Raw genomic sequence first — 11,627 nt, forward strand, 5'->3', positions numbered from 1 at the left:
TTATATGTTGTGAGTGGTGTAGGCGGGTCGGGGATTGCGTCAGCTGCACGGGCAGCCACTCAGGGGACACACTGTTGGACGTGCATCTTCTATGCAGACGAGCCTGTTTGTGCGCCGGTCTCATGACAGGTGACGCGTGAGGTAGGAAGTGGAAACTAAGGTGAAGAGGAAGTTATTTATCGGAATGGCAGCAGCCATTCCAAGGCACTTATAGAATCATTATGTCCAAGGTGCTTATGTACTCATTTCTTTGGACAACTCCTCACATGGTGCTATGCTTATTTTATAGAAAAGAACATTGAAATGTGGAACACTTAAGAAGCTTGTTTTAGATTATGAAGGCAGTTTGTGGAATCAGATTGGCTTAAGCATTCCTGCTTCTCGTAACATACCAAAGATACAACAACAGTATTGTGTTAGCTAAGCCCAGGTTCCTGAGCTCCAGCTTACTATTCCATACTTATGTAAATAAGTACAGGCATGTTTCTTAGAAAAACCATAATAACCAAGAAAGTGATGCTATCAGAATGAAGTATTGAACAGAATATCTGGGTTTAAATTCTGAGCAAGTTTGTTAACATTTCTCTGCTGATCTTTTTTTAGTATGAAATAACAATTTATTAATTTATTGGGTTCTTCTAAGGAAACATCCACAGATAATTATGCATCCACAGATATTTATAGATACAGATATATTGTTTAATTCAGTATTGATCACTTAGCAAATATACCTCTAAGCTGAATAATATAAAACTTAATCACGTTTTATTTATTCATTATTAATAGTTTAAAATTATTGCATTAAAACAATGCTTTATGGCCAGGGATTTAGCTCAGCGGTTTGGTGGCCTGCCTTGCAAGTGCAAGGACCTGAGTTCGATCCCTGTACCAAAAAAAAAAAAAAAAAAAAAATTTATTAAAGGCATTCACGGAAGACAGAGCACTTGCCTTGTATGGCCAAGGCCCTGGGCTCAAGCCTACGACCCCACAAAAAAAAAAAAAAAAAAAAAAAAATTTATTCAAGAAATAACTCAAGAGTTTTACATGCAATCAACCTATTAAATTATGTAGTATGTGCCAGAACCATTTGGGTCCTTGGTTCCAAACCATTAGTTAGCCACTCACACATTGGAATTTGTAAAATACATGTGGCAGGTAGGGTGAAGTGTCAATTTGATTGCCTTTGGGATCTGACTGGGAAGTTGGTGGAGCACACCTCTGCCTTTAACCAGATTTATAATGAGAATCAGGGAAAAAGTAGTGAAGGGTTTGCAAAACCTAAATTCTGACTGCCAAAAGACCCATGCATAATGTTGGGGCCAAATGTGTGGTTGCTGAAGAGTTTAGACACATTAAAAAGAAACCAAGTACTTTGTATGGAAGCAAGAGAAAAAAGTGCCTGGAGAGCATCTCAAGAATCAGCAAGACCCCACTCAGCACAGGCCCAAGAATGCGGAAATGTAAACCTTTCATTTGAGAATAGAATACCTACAGCCCCTGCTTGAGAAGGGTTCAGTGGAGAATTGGATTCCTTGGATTCACTTCCTTATCCTCAGCCATCTAAGCATTTGGTGGTTGGTGCTAAGATTGAAGGAGGTCTGGCTGCTGCTCTCACTGACAGCAGGCCTTGGCATCATCCCTGGGATGCTGGTTCTACCTATATGCAGAATGTGAAAATTGTGGAGTCAGGAAGGCAAGACAAGAAGCCCAAGAAAGGGTGATGTGAGAAACCGTGAGAATGAAGTGAGAGGTGCAGTAGAGAACCCAGAGGAAAGAGTTGCTTGCAGTGAACAGAGCAAGGCAAAAAGAGAGGTTATGTGGGATGCAGCCAGGAAAGCCACAGAGGTGAGGCTGCCCAAGTCCTCTTTAACTCACATCTCGCCGTCATTTGATCCGAATGTCACACATGGTGCTACAGGAGTTAATATTTGCCCTGATGGTTTGAGGTCTTGCTTTGGTCTAATTCTTTTCTATCCCCCCATTTCTCCTTAGAATGGAAATGTTCACCCTGTGCTATTTTACCTTGGGACTCTGTAAAAATTTTTAAAATTTACAGTGGTTCACAGCTAAGAGTTTGCCTTAAGTCTCAAAAGAGACTTTTACTTATATTTTTGAAAAGTATTGAAACTCTTGAGACTTGGAAGAAGGATTATTGCATTTTGGGTTGTATTATGTTAGGTAGAATTATAAACCTGCTATCTTTTTATTTGGAGGTGAAGTATAGTTCCAGGAGATGTGTTTGAGTATCAAGTCGACAAAGGGTGGGATGTTGTGGTTGGCATGGGGTGTCGACTTGATTGGCATCAGTATCTACCTGGAGGCTTGACAGAGCACATTGCTGGGTATGTGTAGGTAGATCATGGATGTGTAGCTTTGGGTTCTGTGTCTGGTCCCTTGGCCCTTCTGCTCTACTCTGCTTCCTGACAACCATGAACCTGAACGTCTCTGCTCCACCATACCTTCCTGTCATGTTGTTTTTCTCTTGGAGTCAGTCAAGCATGGACTAAATCTCTGAAACTATGAGCCAAATTAAACCTTTCCCCCTTTAAGTTATGAGTATCAGGTATTGTGTTCTAGCAATGAGAAAACTGACTAATATGTAAACATAGTTACCATCTTTGCAATTTGGAAATGCAACTTTATTTTAGGGATACTAAGGATAATAAAATGCACAAGAATAGTATTTATATGTATTACCTTCTTTTATAACTTTCAATCCTTTTTCAAAGAAAACAAAACAAAAATAAATTTTATCTCACCTTTCTTATGCTACTGGGCATTTACCTATTCATGCTTTGGTGCTTTTAACACTGTGCCTAAGATACACAAGCATTACTTTGAGTTTTCATGTTTCTCAAGAGCCTTTTACTATATTATGCCACTTATTGAGGATATAAGACTCCCCTTCTTTCCTATGGCATCTGCAAAACTCAGTTTGTTCTGCAAAGTCCAAACTTAGGGATTAAAAAAAAAAACTTAGGGATTTAAAAAATTCCCATTTTGACCACGTTCCCTTTTTACATTTCTGTGCCTCATTTTGCCATAAGTCCTAAGGTAAGAGTACTGGGTGACTTTGGTATATGTTTTAAAGTTAAATGCTGCAATGCCTTTCTAAACCACATTCTCAAATTCTAAAATAGTTTGTATCCATTGGTAGTGAAAGGATGAGTGACACTTACACTAATGAAACAACAGAGTTCAGAAATAAATCTACGCATTTATAGCCAATTTATTTGTGATAAAGATGGTGAGTACACATAATTGGATAGAATAGTCTTCAAGAAATGATACTGGGAAACGAAATATTCATATGCAAAAGAATGAAATTAAACCCTGATCTCATTCCATATACAAAAATCAACTCAAAATGGATTAAAGATTTAAACCAAAGATCTCAAATTATAAAACTACTAAAAGAAAAGACAGGAAGAAATCGTCATGACATTGATCTCAGCAAAGTGTTTTTGGATATGAATCCAAAAGCACAGGCACATAAATAAAAGTAGCTGAATTGGGATTACATCAAACTGAATAGCTTTTGTACATCAAAGAAAACACACATTTAATGATAGGTTAATATCTAAAATATACAGTTAAGCCAATGAAATAGTCAGAAAGTAAATAACTAGATTAAAAATGAATAAAGAACCAAAATAAATACTTCAAAAGAAAAAATATAATGGTTAACAGATATATGAAAGGATATTCAACATCTATTAATTATTATGGAAATAAAAATCAAACCTAGAATGAAATATCATCTCATGCTTGTTAGAATAGCTATGATCAAAAGGACAAAACATGGTAAATATTAGTAAGGATGTGGGGAAAAATGAAAGTGTATAGCATTAGTGGGAATTTAAATTAGTGCAGCCATTATAGAGAAGTATCAACCTTTCTCAAAACATTAAACATAGAATTGCTGTATTGCAAAAAAAAAAAAAAAAAGCTTTTTACTATATACTCAAAAGACGTGAACTCAGTGTGTTGAAAAGATATTTGCACTCCCAAGTTCACTGCAGTATTATTTATCATAGACAAGATTTGGATCAAACTAAGTGTACATTAATTAATGACTGGACAAATAATAATCTATCTATCTATCTATCTATCTATCTATCTATCTATCTATATTTTATCTGTCTATTCCGCCTCAGAAAAGAAGATAACTCAGTCATTTGTGAAACATGGGTGATCACTATCTATCATTTATCTGTCTATTCCGCCTCAGAAAAGAAGATAACTCAGTCATTTGTGAAACATGGGTGATCCTGGTAAACATTAAGTTAAATGAAATAAACCTGGCCTGGAGAGATAAATATTGCATTTTTTCATTCCTATGTACAATATAAAATAAAGCAAATTCACAGAAACAGGGAGTACCATGTGGTTACTAGAGGCTGGGTGGTGCAGGTTTAGGAAATGTTAATTGTTGGGTAGGAGTAATAATTTAAAAAATTGTTAAGAGGATAGATTTTATGGGTTCTCCCAAAACAATAAACATATGAGGTAATGTGTTAAATAAGTTAATTTATTCATTATGCAATATATACATATACCAAAATATCATGTTGTACATGATAAATGTATACAATTTTTACTTGTTCACTAAAAATTAAAAAAAAAAACAAACACACATTTCCTTAATTGCCCATCTATATATTCATCCTCTTCCAAAAAAGAATAAGTATTGATTCCTGGACCTTCTTTGCCCTTTTACTGGAGGAAGCCTAATCATTGCTAATTCCTGCCCTTCCAATATTGCAGATTTTCCCTGGTTAAGTTTTCTTCACACTAAATATCTGAATGAAGAGAGCTGACACAGACTAAAATTAATTGCTAGAATACTCATAAGCTAAAGGGACTCCACAAATTTATAAGGAGCACAACAACAAAATAGCCCACTTTTGTACATACAAAAAATGGTTCTCATTTTCTATTTTAATTTTCATTTAGATTTTTTAAAAAGTTCATATATGTGTACTCTTAACAGAACTTATAACATACAAAATTCCCACAGCATAAAGGGTCAGAAAGTTCTTCAACTGTGGAAGGACTCACAGATTAAAAACAGCTTTATCCTAACATTTTTATTATGTATTTTGCCCTTTAACCAGGTCCTCTGTGAGGTTTGTTTCCTGGAGGAGTCCAGAAGAAGCTTTTCTCTGCTAAACTATGGATCAAGGAAAAATGTTAGCAGAACTGTCAACTCTCAACTTCCTAAACTTGGCAGGGCTCAAACTTCTAAGACAAAGCTGATAATGTCAAGGTAAACATGGAGGGTTTTGATATGGATACCAATCTCTAGGAAGGGCATTAGGAAATCCTTCAGTTATCACTGTGAAACCACCATAACCACTCAAGTAAGGTGCAAGTAGCAATCAAGTTATTCCTGATTATCTCAGCCAGTAATCAAGACTTTCCCCTGGGATTGGTCCGACCTCAGAAGACAATGAGGCAAGTCCCAACAAGGAGGAGACCTTGGCTTTGGTGCCAGGGTGGAGAATCTGACACATTCAGGTGCGCAAAAGCCATTTGAACAGAACACTAGGGAGAGACATTGAGGTGACTTCCACAGCCCAGTTGCTGTTTCTTTCCTGAGAAAGTGGATGGTGGCCTGAAGCCAAAAATACAAAATGCATCGCTCATATAAATACTCATCATGCACCTAAACCTTATATTTTTACAGTTGTCAGACATTTTAGCTTTCGCATAGCCAATTTTTCACAATTTGAAGTGCATTTTGTAAATGTATAGTCTAATTTTTAACCAAACTATTAGCTCCGTTCTACAGATGGCTTTGGACGTACCAAAAGAATATATTTTGCCAGATATGAGAAGTGGCTGGTTTGTCTGCCATGGCAGCCCTGTAGTCAGCATCTCTTGGGAAGTTTCACAGTGAAGTCAATTGTTGTTAAAAGGAACATCAGAAATTCAGCTGGAGTCTTGGAAGAAAATCAGGTTTTGTCTGTTTGCACAAAGCTAAAATCTAAAAGTCAGTGTCAGGTTTCTGAGCTGTTTAGATTAGAAAGATGTTTGGATTTGAAAAATAAAGACCCAAGAGAAGGACGAGGTGTTCATATTAGAGCTGCTGTAATGTCATGAGAGGATCTCTTAAATCTATACAGCAGGACCAATGGGGAGGAAAGAACATTATCAATGTGTCTGTCATACTGAAGGCAATTTTTATCAAGATCCGAAAGTAAATTTGCAATAAATAATCTGAATATTGCTAAATGACTCGCAAGGAGGTGGCTCTGGTTCTCACTCAAGTAAATGAAAATTAGAGACAGCATAAGCGATGCTTGTCAAATTTACTTGGATGAAGCTATTTATTTTAAAGAAAGCACAAGGGGTATTTTCTTTCCGCTGCATTGTGGGTTCAATATCCATATCATAACATTAAGTAGGAGGGTAATGGAAGTATGGTATTGCTGTGGGTTTTTCAGGGTGCAAGAGAGGTACTATATAGACAAAAGAAAATTATAAAAGTTTAAGAAATGATTTTTAATTTTGCTACTTAAAAGTCTAGTAATCACTGATACATACTTAATTTAAAATAATTTTTCAGTTTGACAAAGGGGAACATGCATAATACATAGCTTAAGAATAATAAAATAAGAAAGTAAGGCATAAATTTAGAGCTGCCTTTCTCACCAATAATATTTTTAGCTTGGAGACGATCTGAACCAATGTGAGTTTCTGCGAAGTTAAACAGTGCTTCCAAAATGAGATGTTGCTGAGACATATATTTTAATTTATATTTTGTGAAATTTATCCTTTCCCATGATGATAAGTGAGGAGAGAGCAACTGGAGAAAAGCAAAGATTTGTTTCAGTTGAGACTATGCCAAACACACTGACTCACAGCGTCCTAATCAGGCAGGCGTGACATCTCATTGAAAAAGGTTCACTCCACCCACCCTGGAAACAGTTCTTTGCCCAAACTCAGCACACTGAAAACTACTTTCTAGACATGTCACCATCCTTACTGTGAATTGTCAAGGAAACTATGAAATTGCTGACCAAGGCAAGGGTTAAGTCATTGTATGATTAAGGCTGCCTTCTCAGATAGCTCAGCGATGAGTGTCTGTGTATTTATGGACATGTGCATGCTTAATCAAAGAAGCTTTTTTATTTATGTCTTTTTGATTTGCTATACATTTTCCTAGCAATTAATATTTATGCATATGATCCACCCTTCTTTTGACAAAAATTGCCACAATCACTTTTGTTTATTTTTTTTCACATATGACTTGTAGAATTATATGGGTTAAATAAACTTATGGCTTTAAGGGACTTTTAACCTCCTTATCTTATAGATGGGAAAATAGAGGCCTTACCAACCATCACACAGGATTGGCCTTTGGTCAGCCTCATATAACAGCCAGGACAAAAATCCAGTCTCTTCTGCTTAAGAGTTTTAAGAATTATTTTAGGAGTTATTTAACATTATTTACAAATTATTATTAATGAAATCTGTGGAAACAGTAAGTATTTGGGTTTAAATTCATGGTTTCACAGAATGGCTGTGCCTTGAATCACTTTGGATATTAAAAAAGAAGAAAATTTGAAAAGAAAAGAGTAAGAAGAACTAATACAGGTGTAGTCACTCAGAATATGACAAGGGTGGACCAAAGCCTTAGAATACTTAGAAAATTCTCCTGTTTGTAATGCCTTTCTAATGTAGTGTGTATAGTTCAGTATTGAGAGATCCAGCATGTCTTTTTTTCAAAGATGGTTGGATAGAAAGTAGGCCAAAGTGTCCAGCTAAAGTAGCTAAGTAGCCACCTACTGAAGAAATACAATCCTAAGAGTTTAGCTTAGGAAACCCTATTAGTTTACATTTCAAACTATTTCTTTCATGCTCTATCTTGTCACTATCTCATTATGGCATTTATAAGAAAACCTCAGAACCTCCACTGTTATTAAAAGGGAAGTCCATTGACTGTTGCTATAAACAAAAGGACTGCCAGAATATTTTAAAAGGGGAATTTAGTGTTTTGACTGAATTCCGAGTAAATACCCAATAGAAATTAATGAAATCTACTTTGCTATTTCTTTTTTTTTTTTTTTTTTAGCAGTAGTGGCAGGCCCTCTTTAAGTGTCACTGTATTGGTTGGTGTGACGAATAACACAATAGGGGAGACAACAGCATCTTGGACCGGGTTTTTGCTCAAATGGCAAATCTGTTCTCGTGAGAGTTGCAGAATCACAGGCCATACTTGATGTGTACAGGTTACATTTCACATACGATTTTATTAACCCTAGTAGTCAAAATTTTTCTATGATCCTCCTCCCTGCTCATGACTTCAATGAGCTACAACTAAGAGGCCAAGAAAGATGTCTGTGACTGTGTCATTTTTGATATCCCAATTAGGTCCAAGTGCAATAGCTTGGACCTGCCGGGCAGCATTCATTGTAGGGGCAGCTAGCGTGTCGCTCCTTAACGCTCTTCCAGTCTCTTGGGGCAGCGTGTTCCTTCTTCTGGAGAGCCGTTCTCCTTGTCTTTTCATCTCATATTTATAATATTTTTCCCGTCAGGCCACAGGAGTACAGGAGATACATGACTCAAGGCCAGCAACACAAAGTCTTCTTAGGATAATTACAAATGGAAACTGGAAAAAATGAAAACAGAACACTTCCCTTGGTAAAGACACAAGACAACTTACTGTAGAAGTGAGTTCAGGTGAATGGAGGGGGTCCCAAAAGTGCACGAAAGCTTCCCTGCAATCTCGGAGTCCTTTTCTGTCATCCTGTGGTCCTGCTTTCCTTTCATTCTCTCCTTCAGTTCTTTGATTCTGTGAAGCAATAGGCTTTTCTCTCTGGTCTCAGGAGTAGGGACTGGGTTTCTGTAACTTGTAACTGAAAGGGTTCTTGTTTTTTCCCCATACCCCTCTCTTCCCTTTGCTCCCTTCACCCTTACCTATTTACAAGTAGGGAAGTTCTTCCCTTCAGCCATTTTCATACTCCCAATTATACCATTTGAACCTCATGTACACTTTTAATTTTTCACATCAGAGAAATTATTTGGTATTTACTCGAGTGTGTCCTATTTATTTCACTTGAGTAAAGCCTCAATGTGCATTCATTTAGCTATAAATCTTTTTAGTTTCTCATTCTTTATGGCTGAGTAGTATTCCATTTTATAGTTCAATATAGTTCTAGAAACGTTGGCCACAGCAATTAGACAAGAGAAAGAAATAAAAGGAATAAAGACAGGAAAGGAAGAAGTTAAACGGGCACTATTCACTGATGATATGATACTGTACATAGAAGAACCAAAAAACTGCCAAAACACTGCTAGATTTAATTGAAAGATTCAGTAGAGTAGCAGGATACAAAGTTAACACTAAGAAAAAAATAGCCTTCTTGTACACATATGACAGACTCACGGAAAGAGATATTAGGGAAACAATTCCTTTCACAATAACATCCCACCCGAAAAAATATATCAGCCAGGGCTGGTGGCAAATGCCTGTAATTCCAGCACTGGGGAGGCTGAGGCAGGAGAATCACTGTGAGACCAGCATGGGATGCATAATGAGTTCCAGGTCAGTCTCAACTACATAGTGAGACCCTGTCTCAAAAAAACTAAAACAAACAAAAAAAGAAATATCTAGGAATCAATCTAATGAAAGAAACAAAAGACTTCTACACTGAAAATTACAGCACTCTGAAAAAAGAGATTGAAGAGGGTATAAGAAAATGGAAAGACATCCCTTGCTCCTGGGTAGGAAGAATCGAAATAGTGAAAATGGCCATAATTTCAAAACTGCTATACAAATTCAATGCAACCCTGATTGAAATCCCAACATCATATTTGACAGAACTTGAGAAAACAATCCAAAAATTCACTTGGAATCCTAAGTGATGAAAGGGTTTTAATTTATGAAAAATTCAAAATGCCCTAGATTTCATGTGCCATTTTGGGGAAATCCATACTGTCTGCCTTTTTTACAAAACAAACTTGGGGAGAAGGGATGGCTGAGACAACTTTACTGCCAACTGTTCTCTCAGAAATTTTATTGCTGGATATCTGTGGAAAAATAGAAAGATAGATAACAGTGACAACAAGAGCAATGAAAACCTCTTAAAAATGTTAAGCCAAGAGGGTCAGTAAAGACAAGCAGATCTCAATAGTTATTACATTTTTATTTATGATTTTGTGCAAATATATAAAATTGCACAGATAAGTTCTTCAATAAAATAATCTTAATGTTGTGTTCAGTTCAAAATACCAATAATTTTTAAAAAAGCTTCCTAAGCAAGCTAAATTTATTTTTTATGTGTCTTTTATGTGTATTATTTATATTTTTCTTCAATTTACAAAGCTTTTTGTCTTTTGACTAATTATTTTATCAAGAACTTCTAACTGATTTGAAAATGTTACTGGCAGAAGTTATCACTTTGATCCTTTGTTATGTATAATACTAGTTTGGGTTTATATTTGCTTTAAATATATTATATGTTTTCTAACTTTCAAGCGACAAGACTGTCCAAGTGTGTCTTACGTTCTGAACAACAATTATAATTATGTTTAATGTATTTGTATTCTTCAGCCATCGATGAGGTTTCACTTGCGACATCCATAGTGGTGTTTAGGTATATCATGTTTTTATTCGAATTAGCTCAGCTGACAAACCCTTCTGTAGTTTCGGTCTCTACTCAAATGTTTGCATCATAATCAAAGAACCATCACATTTTTAGAATTGGCTGAATGTTGTGTTTCTTGCATCAGACGAAGACACGAGCAGCACATTGTATGGCCACAGTGATACTGACTATAGGTCAATTTGTATTTGTGACCTGCATGAGAGAATCGCTAGGAATGTGTTTGCATTTCTAATCACTAAGTACTCATCGGGAACACACTGGATGCTATGCTCAGCATTTGATATACAAATTGTGGAAGAGTCTAAATGAGTGCATGGCATGAATTAACAAACACTGCATCATTATAAAACACAGGGCATAGATTATACTTCTCATTCATTTGTTAGAAGTTAAAAAAAGGAAAAAAATGGTTAGATTTGTATATTTGGAAAATACAAATACTGTGCAGTATCAAAATTATATAGGCAGAAAAGAAAAGGAAGATATTTCAGCCATCTGAAGTAGAATCCTCCCATACAATATCTTGAACAAATGCTTGATTTGCCTATACCTGACCTGACTAATGGATTCGAGGAACTCAGTACCTCGGGAGGCCCTTTGTCCCATCTTGGCTTAATCATAGTGTTCTTCTTCATGCTTAATTGTGATTAATCTGAGCAGAAACTTTTGGCCCCATCTGGCAACTGGGCCTCTGCTGTCCGCAGATCCTGGGGTGTTCATTCAATCTGTCGCTTGTCAAGAGGAGCCGAGCACCCCTCTTATCTCTTGTCCTCCACAAAAGGAATGTTAATGTCTGTGGAGTGCGTAAAAATCTGTCTGCCACCCAGGAGAAAGATGCTTCAAGTCTCTTATCCTTATTTGGAACAATCCATGCTATTTTTTTTTAAAAAAAAGGAAACAATGGATAGAGATTTTTAACTTGATACTCTTCCAGGTTCCAGCCCTTCTGTGGGAAGCAGGCACTGAAAACTGTGGGTGCACCACTGCATTTAATCCTCCTAACAACACTGT

The sequence above is a fragment of the Fukomys damarensis genome, unplaced genomic scaffold (assembly GCF_012274545.1).
Source record: "Fukomys damarensis isolate Sample0158 unplaced genomic scaffold, DMR_v1.0_HiC HiC_scaffold_30, whole genome shotgun sequence".
Classification (NCBI taxonomy): Eukaryota; Metazoa; Chordata; class Mammalia; order Rodentia; family Bathyergidae; genus Fukomys; species Fukomys damarensis.